This window comes from Triturus cristatus, chromosome 8, assembly GCF_964204655.1.
Source record: "Triturus cristatus chromosome 8, aTriCri1.1, whole genome shotgun sequence".
NCBI classification, from domain to species: Eukaryota; Metazoa; Chordata; class Amphibia; order Caudata; family Salamandridae; genus Triturus; species Triturus cristatus.
The window spans coordinates 11,116,839-11,136,073 of NC_140591.1; the positions used below are offsets into that span (position 1 = coordinate 11,116,839).

General features: G+C 44.4%; 1 protein-coding gene across 5 annotated transcripts in view; it reads left to right on the forward strand.

Annotated features, from left to right (window-relative positions):
* HAO2 (hydroxyacid oxidase 2) overlaps positions 1-19,235 on the forward strand; it is a 210,921-nt gene that overhangs the window by 21,199 nt on the left and 170,487 nt on the right. For 2 of the 5 annotated variants that reach the window (XM_085620713.1, XM_085620716.1), the window contains exon 1: positions 1,224-1,344. The exons of the other annotated variants lie outside the window; for them this stretch is intronic. The gene's annotated coding sequence lies outside the window, so the exon portion shown is untranslated. Of the gene's footprint in view, positions 1-1,223; positions 1,345-19,235 lie in introns of those variants that run through there. 5 annotated transcript variants of the gene reach the window in all.

Consider the following 19,235-nt stretch of genomic DNA (forward strand, 5'->3'; position numbering starts at 1 on the left):
TGACGTCACAATCTCGGTCCATCCTGCTGAAGCACTTCCCACCCGGTGACGTCAAACCTCATTCAAAGCCATGATGGACTATGGCGGCAGCATGGAGACAAAGTGCAGCCAATCCTGTGTCTTCTGAGCTCCAACACCTGCTCTAAATGTGACGAGGATCCCTAAAGCTCTTAGAGGGGGACCACTGACGTCACTGGATCCGGGCCTGGGAGCCGATCGAAGCATCCCTTTGGCACGATGCACGCGGGAAGGAACGCCCACAGGTCAGAACTCATCGTCTCTCAGATGTACCTTGTCCTCTCTGCACCCCTCGGCTCTCCTCCTTGTTTCAACACCCCTCCACATTCAGGGGGGGTCTGATGAAAAAGCTTGCTTGCACCCCCGGCCTGCCTACACCTTTCACTCCATCATCTCACCTGTCAGTTGGACACCCTGGGCTTCTTGCCTCAGACATTATAATGTATTATCTTGTTAGAGGGAAGGAAGTGAGATACAATCCTGGCTTGTTGTCAGTAACCCGGAAGAGAATCTGTTCCTTCCACTCCTAGCCTTCAACTGCCCCCAGAGGTACACGTGCGTAATTCTAATACAGAACCACGACACCCTGTAGTAACAAGCAGATCTCTTTAAGGTGGGATGGAATTAGAATAGGGCTATGTAATAAGAATGTCTGGTGAATCGGTGAGATGAGAATGCTATGATTCATTCTCCAGCTGTTTTTGTACTGAGCTGCATACATTTGTACCTTTCTACTTAATAAATCTTCAATTCAAGTTTCTGCATTAAGTGTGATTACTACACTTAATTTGGCGACGAGCGGGCACCCAAAGGAGTTTAGCGCGCATTGCCTGAAGGATTCATCAAGTACATGAAGGAAGCGGGACGACGCTTTGCCGATCGCATATTTCATCTTTGCGGATTGTGAGTGTCTATGCATGAATTTCGAACACTTTATGGAAGTAGACGGCGTTTGAGACAGCGGGTGATTTATTAGTAAGTGTATATTTGTAATTACACTAATACGCTTACCTATTGTATGAATCAACGGCATTAGGCAATTTTCCAAATGCCGTGCTGCTGACCCGTTACGAAAGAGGACCCTCGATGATCAGCGTTCTTCTTCAACCGCGCGTCACAAGTCAGAGTCACAAACATTGAAAGAGGACAGCATGTTTCAACGTAGTTACGCTGCTCTTCACACATGGCAGCCATTTTGAAGGTAGTTTGTTATTATTACCTTTGAAGTGAAACGCTCCGTGCATAAGGGACACAGTGGACCTCTGATGTTGTTGAATGAAATATCGGTAATTTTGGATTTCGCACGCCAGGAAACCTCCAATCACGGTATTTGTTTGTGACTGATTGTAATTTTAGGTACATTCACAAGTGCATGCAGCTCTATTTACTTGAAGTTCAATACTAGAATGAGTGGGCCATCCATTTTCATTTTCAACTATCGTGATACTGTTTTTCCATTTGAATTTTCGACATTTTCCAGTTGGATATATTGTGTTTCTGTCCTCAGTGGGGTTTTCTCCATGTGCAAGAAGTCTCTGTTTTTCTTTTTTCAAATTATTACTGTTGCTTTCACTTGTTTAGCATATTGCTTATCTCAAGTCATGCCTACCAATGCTTCTGACGCAACTTCATCAAGAACAAACTCTGCAGGAGATTTTAATTTGTCAAACTTGCATATAAATTCTCCAAAAGAATGTGTGCCAACACCTGGCGAACCTGCAGTGGCATGGTTGGACTGGAAAAAATATTTTTGCAATTACATTGCGAACCTAGAAGATGTCAGTGGACCTTTCTATCCTGAAAGAAAAAAAGGATGTTATTATGTTCCTTGGGTCCAGAAGGGTTGCGCATATTTAACGAATTGCATAAGCGTGAGAGAAGTGAGGGTGATATGGAGGTTTTTAAAATGGCTATCTTAGACCTTGATGACCACTTTTGCCCTTCTGTGTGTATTCGCTGTCACGAGGCACACTTTCTTTCACAGGAAGCAGGAGAAACACGAAACAATTGAAGAATACGTGTCTGCTTTAAAAAAAATTGCAATTAGGTGTAGGTTTGCACAACTACACGACGAGTTCATTCGTGACCAGGTTGTCATGTATACTAAAAATAAGAGTTTACAGGACAAGTTACGGGTGGAAGGCGAAGGGTGTTTGAAGGGGATGTATGATGGTACATCGCAAACGCTTACATCGTATGCCATTACGTCGTAATTGTTACATCGCATGTTCCCTTAGATCGTGAGTAATCACAACGCATACCATGACATCGCATTTGTATAGCAATGCATGCAAAATACATTCACACCGCATACAGACACCCCGCATGCTTTTAAATCGCGATTTTTACCCATATGCGCATTTCCCTTCACCCGACCCTAAACCCTAATCCTTGAATCATAAAACAGTACCCTACAATATGGCACGCTAACACTTACCTAAGCCCTAAACAGTAAAGGCTGTATAGCAAGCCTACACTACAACCTCAACCCTAAACCCTAATCCCCAAAGGCCAAAACAGTACCTACACAGCAACTAGTCCTAAGCCCTAACGCAACCCCAAAATAGAGCCTATACTACTAGTAGCCCTAAGCCCTAATGCCTGAAGCCAACAACAGCACTTATACTACCATTAACCCTAAGCCCTACCGCAATACCAAAACAGTACCTATATACTAAAGGAAAAAACAGAACCCTACACTCTAAGCCCTAAATACGAGCAGCCTCCTTACCTGTCTCTTGTCGCTGTTCCAGCGTTGCCTCCTTGTCGTCTGTGTCCCCCGGAGCCCGTCTCGATGGCCCCCGTAGCCCATCTCGACGCGCGTCCATTACATCCCATGCGTTGGGAATGCACGCGTTCTGAAAGCGCATGCGATGTAATGGCGTGCGTAGACAACGCACGCATCGTGACGTCGCGTGCGTTGTAAGTGCACGCAATGTAAACGCATGCGTCATAACGCATGCGTTGAGATGGTTGTCTCCCGTTTGAAGGAAATTATTGCAATGGTAAAGAAAGCTGAACTCTCTGAACGTTGTGCAAAAGCTACACTTTCTCAAGACAAAAAGAATTCTGAGGAAATTGTGGGGAAGGTCGTAGAAAAAAAATCTAATTATAAAAGTTACAGAGGTGCGAAGTTGGAAAGAAGAAAGCCAGATAATACGGAACAAAAGAAATATGGTTATTTGATTTGTTACAGATGTGGTAGTTACTCACACTCTGCAGCGTACAAGAAATGTCCTGATAAATCTGCAAAGTGTTTGGGATGTGGCTTAATTGGGCATTTCTCTAGGGTTTGCAAACGTAAGCCTAAACCGAAGTCTAAAGGAAAAGTTGTCTGTGTACAAGAAGGGGATGATGAAAGTCGCTCAAGCTCTAGTGATGAGGATGTGCAGGTTAACTGTGTCCAGAAGAAGAAAGTGGTACTAAACATCACTAGTGGTTCTTCTTCAAAACCCTTGTGTCTGGTCTCTCTTGGGGGCATCACAGTCCAATTAGCTGCAGACTCAGGGTCCCCCTTTACCATTGTTTCCCAAGACGTATGGAAAAGTCAATTCAGCAACAGTATTGGGATATGGTTAGAACCAGATGACATTTCTGCTGAGAGTTTCACAGGGGAAAAAATTGACATGTTAGGTTTTAGAACCTTAGTATTTTGTTTTAAGGAGAGACAATCTGTTGGGAAACTTTATATAGCTAAGGAAGGACCATCGGTTTTGGGGTGGAAAGACCAACAGTTGTTAAACATCATTCTGGATCCGAACAGTAAGGAGCAAGTTTTAGTGTCTTGTGATAGTGAGGACACTAGGAAGTGGGTCCTAAAAGACTTTCCCGAAGTTTTTGACAATAGTATGGGAAAACTAAAGGGCTTTACGCATCAAATTTGCCTAAAGGAGTGAGCTATTCCGAAAGTACACAAGGCAAGAAATATTCCCTTTAAAGATAGGGAGGAAGTTAAAGGCGAATTAGAGAAAATGTTAAGCATTAAGCAATGACGTCATTGAACCTGTGGAAGCGGGCAAATGGGTTTCTCCATTGGTCGTTGCTCGTAATTCCAATGGGAAGGCCCGTCTATGTGTCGACTTAAGATATCTGAATAACAATATTTTGATTGACCAGTTTCCCCTTCCCAGGATTGACAAAATGTTATCGTTGACACGAAATGCTAAATGGTTTTCCACGTTGGACCTATCTGCTGCATATCACCAAGTGATGTTAGACAAAAGGAGCAGACAGTTTACCACATTTTGTACACCTTTTGGTTGTTTCAGATTTAAACAAATGCCTTTTGGTTTGGCATCAGCCGCTGCCGTATTTCAGAGGCTGATGTCAAACTTATTTGGTCACATTCGTGAGGTGGTATTCTTTCGGAATGACATCCTGATAATGGGAAAAAACAGATCACAGCATGATGCCATTCTTAGAGAGGTTTTGAGTATTCTTAAAGACAATGGGTTGGTCGCTGAAGGCAGCAAATGCAAATTTGCAGAAAAGTCTGTTACATATTTGGGGCATGAGATAGGTGGAACAGGCATTAAACCTAAGAGCAATCTGGTGGAAGCCATACTCAGTGCTCCTTCACCAAAATCAAAGGACGAGCTCAGATCTTTCCTTGGCTTAGCAGAATTGTATTCGAAGTTTGTTAACAACTTTTCACAGAAAACGTATGAAATGCGGTTACTAATCAAGAACAGGGTTACTTTTGTATGGAATGACGCTTGTCAAAGGTCATTTGAGAGCATCAAGGAAGCTATTGCCTTTTCCCCTACGTTACAAGGATTTGAGCCACTCGCAAACACATTTGTAACTACTGATGCCAGTGGAACTGGGTTGGGTGGTGTTTTGTCCCAAATGTCTGAGCAAGGCAAAGAGGTTGTCATTGCCTTTGCCTTTCAGTGATAGAACGAGAAACGTTGGCTTGTGTGTGGGCCATGGAGCCTTTTCGGAAATTCATATGGGGCAAGAAATTTATTTTACGCTCTGATCATAAACCATTGACTAAACTGCTCACTACTGAGGGTCTTTCGAGAGCCTTGGCAAGAATTGCTAGGATGTCAATGAGGCTTCAAGGTTTTGTATACGAAGTACAGTGTGTCCCTGGAGCAAAAAACGTTATTGCCGATTTTCTCAGTAGACTGTCCTTACCTATGAAGGAAATTGACCCCGATGCATGGTGTGATTTTTGGGTGGCTGGGGTGTTTACTGACACTACTGGTTTGCGTAAGAGTGATTGGGAAGAAGAATATAAGAAGGATGATATCTTGCTAGATGTCAAGAACAGGATCACGAACAGGTGGTCTAACGAGTGCAAACTCAATGCAGAGTTAAGATCATTCTGGGAGGTACGTGACGAGTGGAGTATGGATGGTGAATTCATTTGTAGAGGAGAAAAAATCATACCGCCTAAAGGCATGCGGGCAAAAATTGTTTCAATTGGTCATGAGGGACATCCAGGGGTATCTCGTACTAAGAGAAACATTAAGGTGTTGTATTGGTGGCCAAAATTTTTTTTAGACATCGAAAGATTTGTTCGTGCTTGCATAAGTTGTGAGAGTTCAGACAAAGCACAAAAGACCCTCCTATGTCTTCACTTGCGTGTCTCAATTTGCCATGGGAATGCGTCGCTTTAGATATCATGGGACCCGTGGTTTGGCAAGATGGTGTTGCCAAGTATATTTTAGTATTGATTGACCTTTTTTCAAGGTGGCTGGAGGTTGATGTTGTCAAGAAGGTTGACGCTGAGAGTGTTATTGATTTCTTGAGTAAATGTTTTTTAAGAGCAGGTTTTCCGGTTTCCATATTAACCGACAATGGAGTTCAATTTAAATCAGATTTGACGGAAAAAGTTCATGTATAAGACTGGCATTGAACAGAAATGCACTGATTTGTATCGCCCCAGGGGTAACTCTGTTGTAGAGAGAGTTAATAGAATCTTGAAAGGTGTCTTACAGTTAGCAAAAAAAAGCAACAAAAATAGGGATGATGAACTCAACAAGCTGATTTGGTCCTACAGAATTACTGTCCATGATACGGATGGGGAGAGTCCGTTTGGATTAATTTGTGGAAGGTTCCCTCATTGCAAAATTAATCCCGGATGGATGGGTAGAAGTTAAACGTACGACTGGGATTGTGAACAGGTGAAGGAATCCACAATCAACTCTCAATGCAAAAATAAACTGTATGTTGATGCTAAACATGGTACTAAAGATGTTTGTATAAAGGTTGGACAAAGTGTCAGGGTTAAATGTGGATGAAAAGTGAGTAAGTTACAGTCCAAGTTTTCTGATCCAAGGATTGTGACTAAAGTCATGCGTAACACGGTTGAACTGGATGGTGGTGGTGTACATCCCATGAGTCGTATTTCCATTTCAGATGTTTCTATTGTTAGAAGGAAGACGCGTTCTATGGAAGGAAAACAAAATGATTGGTGGATGGATGTTGTACCTTCTGTTGAAAAGGGAGAAGATGTGACTAAGAAGTCTAATTTGTCTGAGTCTGGTTTCCTTTCTGGAGTTCAGGATCCCACTTGTTGGATAGTCCACGGGTTACACCAAGTTCTGGCGGCGTAGTGAGTTTTTAAGTTCCTCAGGAGAGGTGTAGCAGTCGATGTGAGCTGGGGATGGATCCCGAAGGGAGTGAATCTGATAATCATGTGAATGTTGGGGAATCTGGTTTGCAGAATGGAGTCGTGACCAAAGAGAACAGTGTGCAAAACAAATCCAGCAAATTTGGAAGCCGCATAATAACTCCAAAGAAATTTGAGGAATATGTTCGCTTTTGAATTTTTCTTTCTTGTATTTTTTTATTTTTATTTTATTTTTATTACGAAGGGGGATGTGTAGTAACAAGCATATCTCTTTAAGGTGGGATGGAATTAGAATAGGGCTATGTAATAAGAATGTCTGGTGAATCGGTGAGATGAGAATGGTATGATTCATTCTCCAGCTGTTCTTGTACTGAGCTGCATTTGTACCTTTCTACTTAATAAATCTTCAATTCAAGTCCCTGCATTAAGTGTGATTACTGCCCCCCCCCCTGAACTGTCAAGCAGAGCTGTCCTGGTGTGCCCACGGCCCCACCTCTGTCTTGTCCAGGTGTGCCCACGGCCACACCTGTGTCTTGTCCAGGTGTGCCCACGGCCACACCTGTGTCTTGTCCAGGTGTGCCCACGCCACACCTGTGTCTTGTCCAGGTGTGCCCATGTACACACCTGTGTCTTGTCCAGGTGTGCCCACGCCACACCTGTGTCTTGTCCAGGTGTGCCCATGTACACACCTGTGTCTTGTCCAGGTGTGCCCACGTACACACCTGTGTCTTGTCCAGGTGTGCTCACGTACACACCTGCATCTTGTCCAGGTGGGCCCACAGTCACACCTGTGTCTTGTCCAGGTGTGCCTGCGGTCACACCTGCATCTTGTCCAGGTGTGCCCATTGTCACACCTGCGTCTTGCCCAGGTGTGCCGACGGTCACACCTGCGACTTGTCTAGCTGTGCGCCTGGATCCTATCAAGTGCTGTTTGACTGGTCTGCACCTGGCTAGAGATGGTTCACCACGGAGGCCCCTCGGATTACGGCACAATGGATTTGTGTTGTTTCTCTGCATGTTTTAGTGTTCGGCAGCCTCGTAGGTGGTAGGGGATGTCAGGGCATCCAGTGGTCTGGTGGCAGTACGCATGCCACTGTGGTAAATATTTCATTACCGGTACTATTTTTTATGCGGTAAAGTCTAGTAAGAATAACTCAGTAAATATAAGAGGCAGAATCCGTGGTATTAGAGGTTCTAAAAGGCTTTATTCCTATACAAAGGAATACAATTCGAATTGCAGGCTTCTATTCCATCACCACGAAAGTTCAGGAAGGAAGGGCATACATTATTGACAGATAATCAGTTTTATAGGAAATGCATTACAGTGAAACAGATGCAAGAGGCGTAACAGCTGATAATACAGATAAAATGTGCATACGTAACTAATAGAGGCGGACATATAGGCGTAACTTAGTAAACGTCATTATACATGATGTCACAAGTGGGTGGATCCATAAAAGAATCCTGCAATGTCAGCAGAAATATTTGGCAGAGATGCGCGCGCAGCCGCATGACGTGTGATTGACGTGCAACTAGAGGGTGAAGGGGACTTGACATTTAGCTCTACATGTGGAGACAGAAGTCTGGGGGGTCATGTCAACCTAATCCCAAATCATATCTAATATCCTATGTTTAAAGAACTGTGTTATCCAAAAGGAAAGGTCTCTAGGATAGAATCTATTCTATACTGACTGTTAGTGCGTGTACAAGCGTCTAAGTGTCTACACGAGATGCGAGGGGGTAGGAATATTCCATGGTAACAGGGGCTATGAATTACTTGCATGAGGACAGCGAGGCCTGGCTCTTTGCACAGTAGCTGGAGGAATGTTTACCTAAACTACTAGACAGGAATGCATCGGATGAGGAGCGGAGCAGATAATCTTGAAGGTGAAATGCAGTTTTTGGCAGGCAACAGGCTGGATCAGGCACCGTTAGCCGCGCAGGGAGTAGGACAAAGTTCATGGATACAGATGCAGGCTCAGACTGGAGCTTTCAGAGGCAGAAGGCAGGAAAAGGCTTGATGACAGAATTCAGGGCCTACTCGCCTGAATCTGTAAAATGTGGAAAGTGAACCACATAAAGTCGGTGGCCTTTCATACTTAGGAATGGAATATCTGACCCATTCATGGCGGATCTGAAAGAGGACATGTTGACGGTGGACGCACATATATTTGCGTCTTCAAAACTGGAACTGGAGGGAACATACATGTACTTATAGCATGCACATGGAGCCGTTGGGGTCTACGATAGGGGACATAACTGATCACAAAATTCATATTTCCTCACCACCATCAGCAGCCTGGCATCGTGCAGCAATGCTGTGGTGTCCATGTGGTAAGTTAAATGTACCCCAAAGTGCAGGGCCGGCTCTAGGGCGCTGCGATCGGTGCCATCGCACCGGGCGCTGACTTGGGGTGGGGGCACCCTGTTTGTTGTTTCAAAAGCACCAGATGCCACATTCCTTGACTCGGCGATTTTCAACCATCAACAAAAATTTCACAATCTCTGGTGATTAATGTTCTTCCTGGACAGAGACTGGAGCTTTGTCTGGTAGACGAAGTTTTGACTCATCATAGTGCAGAAGGTTAAAGTGCCTGCTGCAAAGAACGTGTCCCTTTCAGATCACAAAGTGCATAGACTATAAATAGGCCAGTGGGTTATCGCTTTGTCAGAGAGATCCTTTTGTGCCTTGCAGTTAAAGAGTTAAAATCCTGATATAGAGAAGTGAGCGCTTACCTGTCCTGGAAGAGCTGCCTGCAAACTGCAAGGAATATATTACAGTTACATGTGTGAAGTGACCACGATCACAACCGATTAGTAGAAGAAGAAGTATTTAATACTGCTCATCACAACAACAGCTTCCAGGGAATGAGTCTCTGCTTCAAGCACAAACATTCCATCACCCAGGAGCTAATAGAACATTCAAGGTGCCATGACATCACCACTGTAGCTATTACAATATCTCCCTTCTTTGCAGAAACAATATAGCAACACAATAAAGAAAAAACAGCAGAACATAATAAATGAACTACATACATACAAAGGAAAACAAATAACAAGAAGAATTACTTAAAATACAAAAAGCAAACTTAATAAAAACTACAAATACTGTAACATTTTACAAATCCATACGTTTGGGAACAAATCTTTTGCGGGTACTCCGCCTTATCGAGGAAGAAAATCCCTCTGGAGACCTTTCTTGAGATGAACCATTACAGGACCAACTTTTCCCACTCAATACAAACTTCCCATCCTCAGGGGAAGAATTATTGAAAAGAGAAACAGAGTTATCCTTTAAACCCATTCGAAGTGCAACCTTATCAGGGATTCTATAAACCCTAGACACATTCCACCAATTCTTACCATTGACTCTCACAGCATGACGCAAAACCAAATCTACACACACAGGTTGACTGAATTTAGAAAGACCCTTGGGTACATTATGCGGCATCTTTATCTTAACCCAATCCCCCTCTTTGATATTGTGAGACCACTCATCTTTAAGAGAACTTTCTCCAGAAAGATAAGAAGTGTTTTCCTCAGCATAATTTTTATTGCATACCTGTGAAGGCACATTCCCCTCAAATCTCTCGAGAGAAGATGACAAAACTGTACTTGACAATAGTCCCCACTGCCTCATCCAAGCTGGACACATGTTAAACGTAGCAACTCTCCCTCTCAGTAATTCAAAAGGACTTTTCCCAAACTCAATACCCGGTGTAGTCCGATGCGCCCACAACATGCTCTGAAGAGCTCCCCCAATATCCATATTTCCAGAAACAGCCCATTGCACATAATCAACCAAAATACGATTCATGCGCTCAATGAAACCATTTCCCTGTGGGTGATAGAGAGCCACACGCTTATGAAGAATACCAGATTGATTTAAAAAACAAGACATTTCTTTGGAGACAAATTGCACTCCATTGTCTGACACTAATTCCTTAGGAAAACCTTCCCTTGCAAATAGGCTTTCCAAAAAATTTATAACTTTTGTCGTATTAGGCTCAGTCATAAAACACACTTCCCACCACTTGCTGTAATAATCAGCAACTACCAAAGCGAATTTATACTTGTTAGATAAGACATTGAACGGACCAATGAAATCTAAAGCCAGTTTCATCCAAGGCCCCGATGGTAGATCAACTTTTACTTTGGGAGGAATGACAGTCTTGATCACTTTGTCACTGGAACAACATGTATAACAATTCTCAACCATACTCTCTATATGCCGATCCATTGAAGGCCACCAATAAATGGAACAAATTCTGCACTTGGTACATGTTTGCCCCAAATGACCTTCGTGCCCTGCCATAATTATGCGATCTCTCAAACTCACTGGAGGTACAAATTTGTCACCACGTAAAATCATCTCACCTTCTTCTAAAGAGAGTTCATCAGCCACTTTAGCGAACGGTTGTAATTCAGAGTCTAAATGTTTTTCCTTTGGCCAACCCTGAATGATACACCTTTTAACCTCCTTAAGAACAGAATCTGATTGTAACGCATCAAACCATTCATCCTCCTTGAAACACCCCTCTTTACAAACATCAATACTTGCAATTAAGCATTCCTCATCCTCTTCAGCAACACATTCCTCTTGCACCATCGGCAACGGCAATCTGGAAAGAAAATCTGGTCTAATGTTTTTTCCCCCAGGAATATGTTCAACATTAAAGTTGTATTGAAGAAGCTTAGAGCTCAATCTAGCAATCCTGGGCATGTGATCGTTCACAAGAACACCATTAAGAATGGGAATAAGAGGTTTGTGATCAGTCATCAGCTTGAAAGATCTACCCCAAAGAAAACCTGTAAACCTTTCAACGGCCCAACAACAAGCAAGAAGTTCCCTTTCGATCACAGAATAGTTTTTCTCACTAGGACGCTATGATCTAGAGATAAATCCAACCGTGTGTTCCGACCCACCTTTCATTTGAGTCAACATGCCACCCAGACCATCCAAACTAGCATCCACTGACACAATGGATTCTAAAGCAGGGTCATATGGAGTTAAAATGTTACAATGGTTCAGTTCATTCTTAATTTTGTCAAAATCAGTTTGACATTCCTGATCCCAAAGAAAAACAGTTCCTTTCTTCATAAGCTCACGTAGATGAGTGGTCTTAGCTGAAAAATTAGAAATGAGTTTAGCATAAAATTCACACATACCAAGAAAAGATGAAACCTGTTCCTTGGATCTGGGGGACGGAACCTTAACAATTGCTTCAATCAAACCAACTCTTGGAAGAATGCCCTCGCCTGAAATACAATGCCCTAGATACTCAATGGACTGCACTCCAAAAACAAATTTGCTCAAATTCCCTACAATACCCTTTTCTTGTAATCTGTTTAACACCTCAGTTAAACTCTTATCATGTGAAGACCTGCAAACACCAGCTACCAGAATGTCATCCTGAAAAACAACTGTATTCTGCACACCCATTAGAACTTTTTCCATGACACGCTGTAATACAGAAGCTGCGGAAGCTAATCCAAAAGGCATCCGTTTAAATTGGAAAGTTCCAGATGGAGAAACAAAAGCAGTCAAGTGTTTAGATGACACATCCAACTCCACTTGATGGTATGCTGAAGACAAATCTATCTTTGAAAACCATTTGAAACCTTGAAACTTTGACACTATGTCGTCAATGCGGGGTAGTGGGTGTGAATCCACCCAGATGTTCTTATTGAGACTGCGTAAGTCAATGCAGACTCTGAGATTCCCATTTTTTTTCCGTGCGACGACCAAGGGACTTAACCAAAGAGATGATTCAACCGGCTCAATCACTCCTGTCTCACACATCCTTTCCAACTCTTTCGTTAAATCATCTCGAACACTCAAGGGTACATTGCGCAGTTTGTGTTTGCAAGGAATGGCTCCATCTTTTACCTTGATGAGATGTTTAATACCCTTGATTAACCCTAGTGATTCAGAAAAAACTTTTGGAAATCTGCTTCTCCAGCTGGAATATTCATTACAACCTATTGACTCCTTAACAATGGATACAGGTTCCTTAGTGCCTGGCCTAAGAGTCATTCCAAATAACGCTTGGTGGTACCACCCCAAGATATTTAATCCTTTGATAGCCACATAAATTTTTCCTGTGATAGTTTTTTCTTTGAACATTAAAGTGCTTTCAAAGAAACCTTTTAGTTGAATCTTTCTTCCTTCATAGGACACAGGACTTCTATCTGGAGGTTCCAAATGCCTGTCACCCCATACAGATTCAAACAATTCTTCCGTGATCATCGTCATGCGTGCTCCAGAATCAGCGAGCAATTTTAGAATCTTACCGTCCACTAATATGTCAACTATCGGGTCTGCACACTCCTCACAATCATCCTTTACTACTAACATTAAGTCTCTCATGGAGCTCACAACTTCTGTGTTGTTCCCTAATTTGTCACTCTTTCCACACAACATTGATGTTCCTTCTGGAATTACACACCTTCGCAAAATGTCCTTGTTTGCCACAGTTTCTACACAAAGCATTACGAGCAGGACAAACTCGTGAATTGGGAAAATGTGTAGAATAGCCACACTTTGAACACATATTCTTCTTTTGTAAATAGAATTGTTTCTTATCTGGTCTTACAACCTGTGACTTCCCCTTAACCTCATTGCTATTTTTTTCACTACTGTTTTTTTCAGATATACTATTCTTATCTGCACCATTTTTTTCCTTCATTTACAACACCAACAGTGGCTTTATCTGATCTGAGCTCATTGGAAGACGATTGCGATAACTCAATGCTTTTAACAATGGAAATTGTTTCTTCAAGTGATGGGTTTTTCAAAGTTAATAACTTTTGTTGGACTTTTTTGTCTCTACACCGTACTACAATTTGGTCTCTTAATTAGTTGAGATGTAAGAGTCTCAAACTCACAATCAGACGCCAATATACGTAGAGAAGCAACATATGACACAATACTCTCCGAGGTTTGTTGTTCCCTCGTGAAAAACTTATGCCTGGCTACTACCAAACTCTTTTCCACATCGAATTGTTTTTCCAACATTTGAATTGCTTGATCAAAATCATTAAGCGGTTCGACACCCTCTGCTTGCTCTGGCAAGGTAAATGTTCAAGTACAGCTTGACCCTCCAACCCAAATTATGTTCAAGAATAAATCTTTTACGTTCAGCACTGAATCTGAGACCCCCAATGGCTCCTAAGTACTTCGTGAATGCCCTGTACCATACCTTCCACTCTACTGGTGGGTCCCCTGGAAACTGTAGAAAAGGAGAAGGTGCTTGTACTTTCTGCATGATAAAATGGCTGAAAACAACAAGCTAAACAATAACCTAGAAATGCCACAAAATTTTCACTAGCACTGTAAGTTTTCCCCTTTTTCCCTGACCATAAAATGACACTGATGCTGTAGTATAATATTCTACGTCACCTTAAACCTTATGTATTTACGGATTTTCCGTTTACAAAAATAGTGTGTGAATTTGCACTTTGTATTTGACCATATGTGCTATTTTCAAATTTATGCTGCAGCATAGAATGAAGCAAAATCCTTTGCTTAAACAAATATCCACAAGATGGCGCTAAAGTACAGGTGGAATAACATCAAGTAAAACAATAACCGATCCGATGGTTGTGCTTAAAAAAACTATACAGCATGAAACAGTACCTTGAGCACAACTAACTGTTTATTCATATGCTGATGTCTTGTCCACTGTTCACGTCAAAGGATTGACCATATTCCCGACGTGCTTGATACTAACACGATGGTGTGGAGAAAACGGGCGCTGTAATCTTTTGATGAGTGATGACCAATAGGATTAGAGCATGTCTTGAGTTGACGTCAAATGCGCACAGAAACGTATGCCGTGTGGCTCAGGGCGCCCTCCTGCTGCTGAGCGTGAAGAAGCAGGCACAAAGAACGAGAAGTCCATGGAATCCTGGTGATAGACTCCGCGCGACTCAATAAAGACGGTGAGTACGCGAGCTAGTTTCAAATGGCAATTAATCGTAACTGTCAAGGCAAATATGCAGCCAACACCTCCGACTCGAAATTTAGGACTGCAAGTCTGTTGACTATCCGACTTCAATTCTGTTGAGTGTCAGACCCCTTCAGTGTTGCTTGTTAGAAAAAAACAATCACCGTTCGTGCATTTCGTCCGTGCACACACCTCCCGATGACACTCCCAGGAGACAACGGTGCGGTAGAGCACACCCAAAAGGTCGAATCCAAATTCAGGGATACATACCCATGCACCCGCTCAGGACACAGTCAGCAGGCCAACACCTCTCTTTTTGCCCACACGTTACTGGCAATAGCAACGTTCCGTGGACAAACAACTGGTGAAATTGACATCCGATATGCCCGTAACCGAGACCGAATGTCCCATCGGCTATACGAGCAAACATGGCAAATAACAGAAGTCCTTGATCCAAAGCTGGTAACGGTTTTTCCTCCAATAAAAAAAATCCACAGGCAAAAAAAACCTAAAAAATAGCTAAAACAACGCCACACACGTGGGTATGAACCAAGGATGAGCAGTTGATCCCAAAACGCGTCGCCAATTGAAGTGACCACGATCACAACCGAGTAGTAGAAGAAGACGTATTTAATACTGCTCATCACAACAACAGCTTCCAGGGAATGAGTCTATGCCTCAAGCACAAACATTCCATCACCCAGGAGCTAATGGAACATTCAAGGTGCCATGACATCACCACTGTAGAAAACCCCTAAAAATGGTGTTACATTTTAAATTTTGAATTTGTGATTTTCCGGATCACAGACTCTTAAATTATACTGCCTACCAGTATGGATGGCATGTGACTCCTACACCTTGTAGGCCTCTGTCTTATGTAACATTTTGTGGCGAGGTGTTCATGGGGGTGCCAACAAACATTGTCGCACAGGGCGCCACCAGTACTAAAGCCGACCCTGCCAAAGTGGCTTCTCCGTGACCGCTCGCTTCTCCATGCCATGGTCACACACACACCACAAAGCAGTGCTGTCGGCAGTGAGTGTGCACTGCACAGCTCCAGCGTCTGCAGGAGGCCGGGAGGGCTGGCCCAGGGTCCAGAACTGGACGTCCGCTGAGTCCAGATCTCATTCCACAACGGTGCCGTGTAGTTTCATGTTTGTATACAGTACGCACTCTGGATAAAGCGCCTAGAGGCATTATCAGATGGCATCTCCAGCGCTCTATATTGGAGACAATAAGTGCAGATACTCCTAGCATTGGGTCTGAAGCGAGGTAAGGGGCGGGGCCAGTATCCTGGCTAACAGGGGGGTCTATTGGGCTAGCGCTGAGTGGTACTAACCTGCGCTCTAAGCGCTTCTGACATGCAGTAGACAGGACTACGCCAGCGCTCGTCCGATTATGTGATGGGTTGGGACTATTCTTCTCTGGTGCACCCCTCAGGAGAGAGCTGTTCTAGTTCATGTGAGTCTCTTCGCCTCCAAGGGCGTTCCTTGGACCCCAAACGTCACCACTGAACACGTCCTTCCACGAGTGAGCACCACGGGTGTGAAGGTCGACAGCAGAAGTCATTCTTGCAACAGACAGAGACCTGTTTCTTCTCAGCATCCGAGAGGTTGTCATCACTAGAATAGAAAGATAGACTCCTTGGCTTTGTCAGTGGTTGTTATGCGCCTGGAGACTTCTAGCAGAAAGTGAGAAAGCGTGATCAGTCACTGAGTTCATAATACGTCATTTTATGTCTTATCTTGATTTAAACGTTGTCTCAAAACTTCAATAAGTCATTCTTCACTGCGTGTCAGCCGAACATTACAGCTTTCAGGACTCCTACGGCGGTTATCTGGACGTCATAAAGCTGACGCAATGTATCGATGTGCGTCATCTAAAACAGAAGCATGGAATGCTTTCTCTTCACCAGGGGCGTTGCGGCTCAGCGGCTATGGCGTTTTGCGCATAATTATGGATCAGCCACACTTGCCGCATAATTCTTCATATGTACATCGTTTATTAGACTTGCAAAAAAGAATAGTTTGTAACTTCTACAGACCGGAAGTTACTGAGAACACTGCCAGCTTTGAGGCCCTGCAGTGGAAGGGCCAGTGCAAAGGTGGATTGGTCACTCCACATTTTCTGAGCGCTGAATCTGGGTGTTCCAGAGAAACCGAGGGGCTGAAACATGTCTCCAGAAAATGCTTATGATGCAGTGCGAATTGATTCTTAGTCACAAAGGTTCATTCATTCATTCATTGGTGGGGCCCATAACACCAACACGCTTCTCATCCACACAAACTCACTCGAATCTGTACACAGGAGAAGGGGCTGCTGGACAACGTGGGTACCTTATTACCTGTCAGGACTCATTTTCTACTATTTAATATATACATTGTAGGAGATTAGGATCTGCTTCACATGGGTACCCCCACCTTTTGCTGGTGTTTCACTGTTTTTCGACCGTAGTCTGGCTGTGGCCCTGCTAATCAGGACCCCAGCCTAGCTGCTTCCTCTCTAAAATGGTTTCCATGTACATTAGGTACATATCCAATTGAATTCTGGAGTGCCTTATAAGCCCCTAGTATATGGTATACTATGTACCTAGGGCATAGGTGCCTCAGAGGCCTACCAGGGGCTGAAGCATGTATTATTCCACCCCTGGGAATCACTCCAAAATGGCACCACAGGTCTGCTACTGCAGTCTGGGTAAGGGTGTGCTTGCACCCCTTACAGTGGTATAGGCTACCTATATCACTACCATTGCACACACATATAAAACCTATAAGTCACTCCTAGGGCAGGCCTTAACAATCCTGAAGGCAGAGTGCTTGGTTTTTATGTGAGAGGGTGCCCCTGCATGAGCAGAGTCCCTCTGCAGCGTTCGGAGTACCTCTTCTGATGCTGTTTGTGGTGCAGCCTGACCATATACTCTTAAGTGCATTATAACCTCGTGGTAAATGCTAACTTTTGGATGGCTGCATTGAAACATGTCGTGTTTGGTGTTAAACGCTTTGGAATACTACCCCCCCACCCCCGCCAGTTCTGGAGGCGGGGGTAGCATTCCACCCTTCTAGAGGGAGAGACATGTTCACACTGGTCTAACCCGGTAGGACTTTCTACAGCCCTGGCATCACAAAATGGATGCCTCTGCCACAGACACGGGTCTGGCCTCCTGCTGCTGACCGAAACTCCGGCAGGGAACGCCTGGACAATAGGTTTCCTGTCCCAGGAAGGTGTAGCCACCTCCCCAGACAGGCAGATGTGTATTGGGGCTGGGTGGAAGCACTCTCTGGTGCTTTGAAGTCCTGCACTGGGGGCACACTTGGTGTCCCTGTGCATAGTCCAGTTCAAACCGGTTGCAGGGGCTACCTGCCCCTGCTCTGGCGCAAAACTGGACAAAGGAAATGGTTGTAACCACCCCTCTTTCCAAACCCTCCCATAGGTGGGTCCCCAGAGTATGTCCAACCCCCAAACTTAGTATAAGTATGGGAACCCAGTCCTTGCGACTTTAGACTACCCTGGATGAAACTCTGCAATATATATCCTGGACCTTTGACGTTCTACTTTGCTTAGAAGACTGAAGAAATCTCCCTTGGGGTCAAGGAGTGACTCCCCTGCTTGGCAGGCACCAAAGAAGCAACTGACCGGTCTGCATCGCTGAAGCTCCCGTTGGACGCCGAAGTCTTTGCATCACCAGAGGTGGATTTCCAGACTTCCCCGAGGCTACCCTGAGTCCACAGCAAAGCTGAGGCCCGTGGCTATCGTGGGTGATGTGGAACCATGACCCCTGGACATCGTGAACTTTTGCAGCAACATCATCTTCTTGGTCTTCCTCGGAGTTGTGCTTTGGGCTCCGAGTAGCCCCAGCCTTGAGCACCCTCTGCACCGAAGACTGCTGGCCTCCACTCCACGAGTGTCCTGTGGGCTAGTTTCAAGTGCGACCGCTCGAGGCTCCTTCGCGATCACTAGCCCGTTGGCTAGTAGGTCCCCAAGAAGGCAACTCCTCTTCTGATTGGGCTTTCCTGGTTGCTCCAGACGTGCCCCGACTTACCCTTGCTGGGTGAGTCCCTCAAACTTTGCTGGTCTGCCCCGCAGTCCTTTCTCTGATTTCCAGTAACTTGCCGTTGCCAAGGCTTGTTGGGTCCAATCTGGTCACCGACACTGCAGCACTCGACAGACTTCATGGGACAGCTCGAATCCAGCTCTTGGTCAACATCGGCACCTCCTGGACCTCGTGGCTGAAGAGTCAAGACACCCGTCAACTCACCTGGAGCACCCGACATCTGTGGGCATTGGTCCATCGTGCCCCTGGTCACTGGCAATTGACCCAGACTCTGTCCCCTCTGCTTTCAGGTTCCTTCCATCATAGATCCAGGCTTGGATCTCTTCGGACACTTTTCTTCACGGCAGCAGCAGTTCTTCGCCAGCTTCCATTGAAATCGACGACTCGACCCGACACCAAAAGACACCTATGCACCCGGCTTCCCTGTTTGAGGTAACACAAGTACTCCGGTGCTCCCGTGGGTGCTAGCCCTAGAACTTCCTAAGTCCAAAAGGGTTTGGTCCTAACTCGATTCTAAGTGTCCCTAATCTTTAAATTTCCAACCGCGACATTGCCCATAGAAGCTAACGGGAACCCGCGGTTGTGTTTACACACTGCACCCGTCCTCCGTGGGTCCCCTGTGTCACTACCTTGG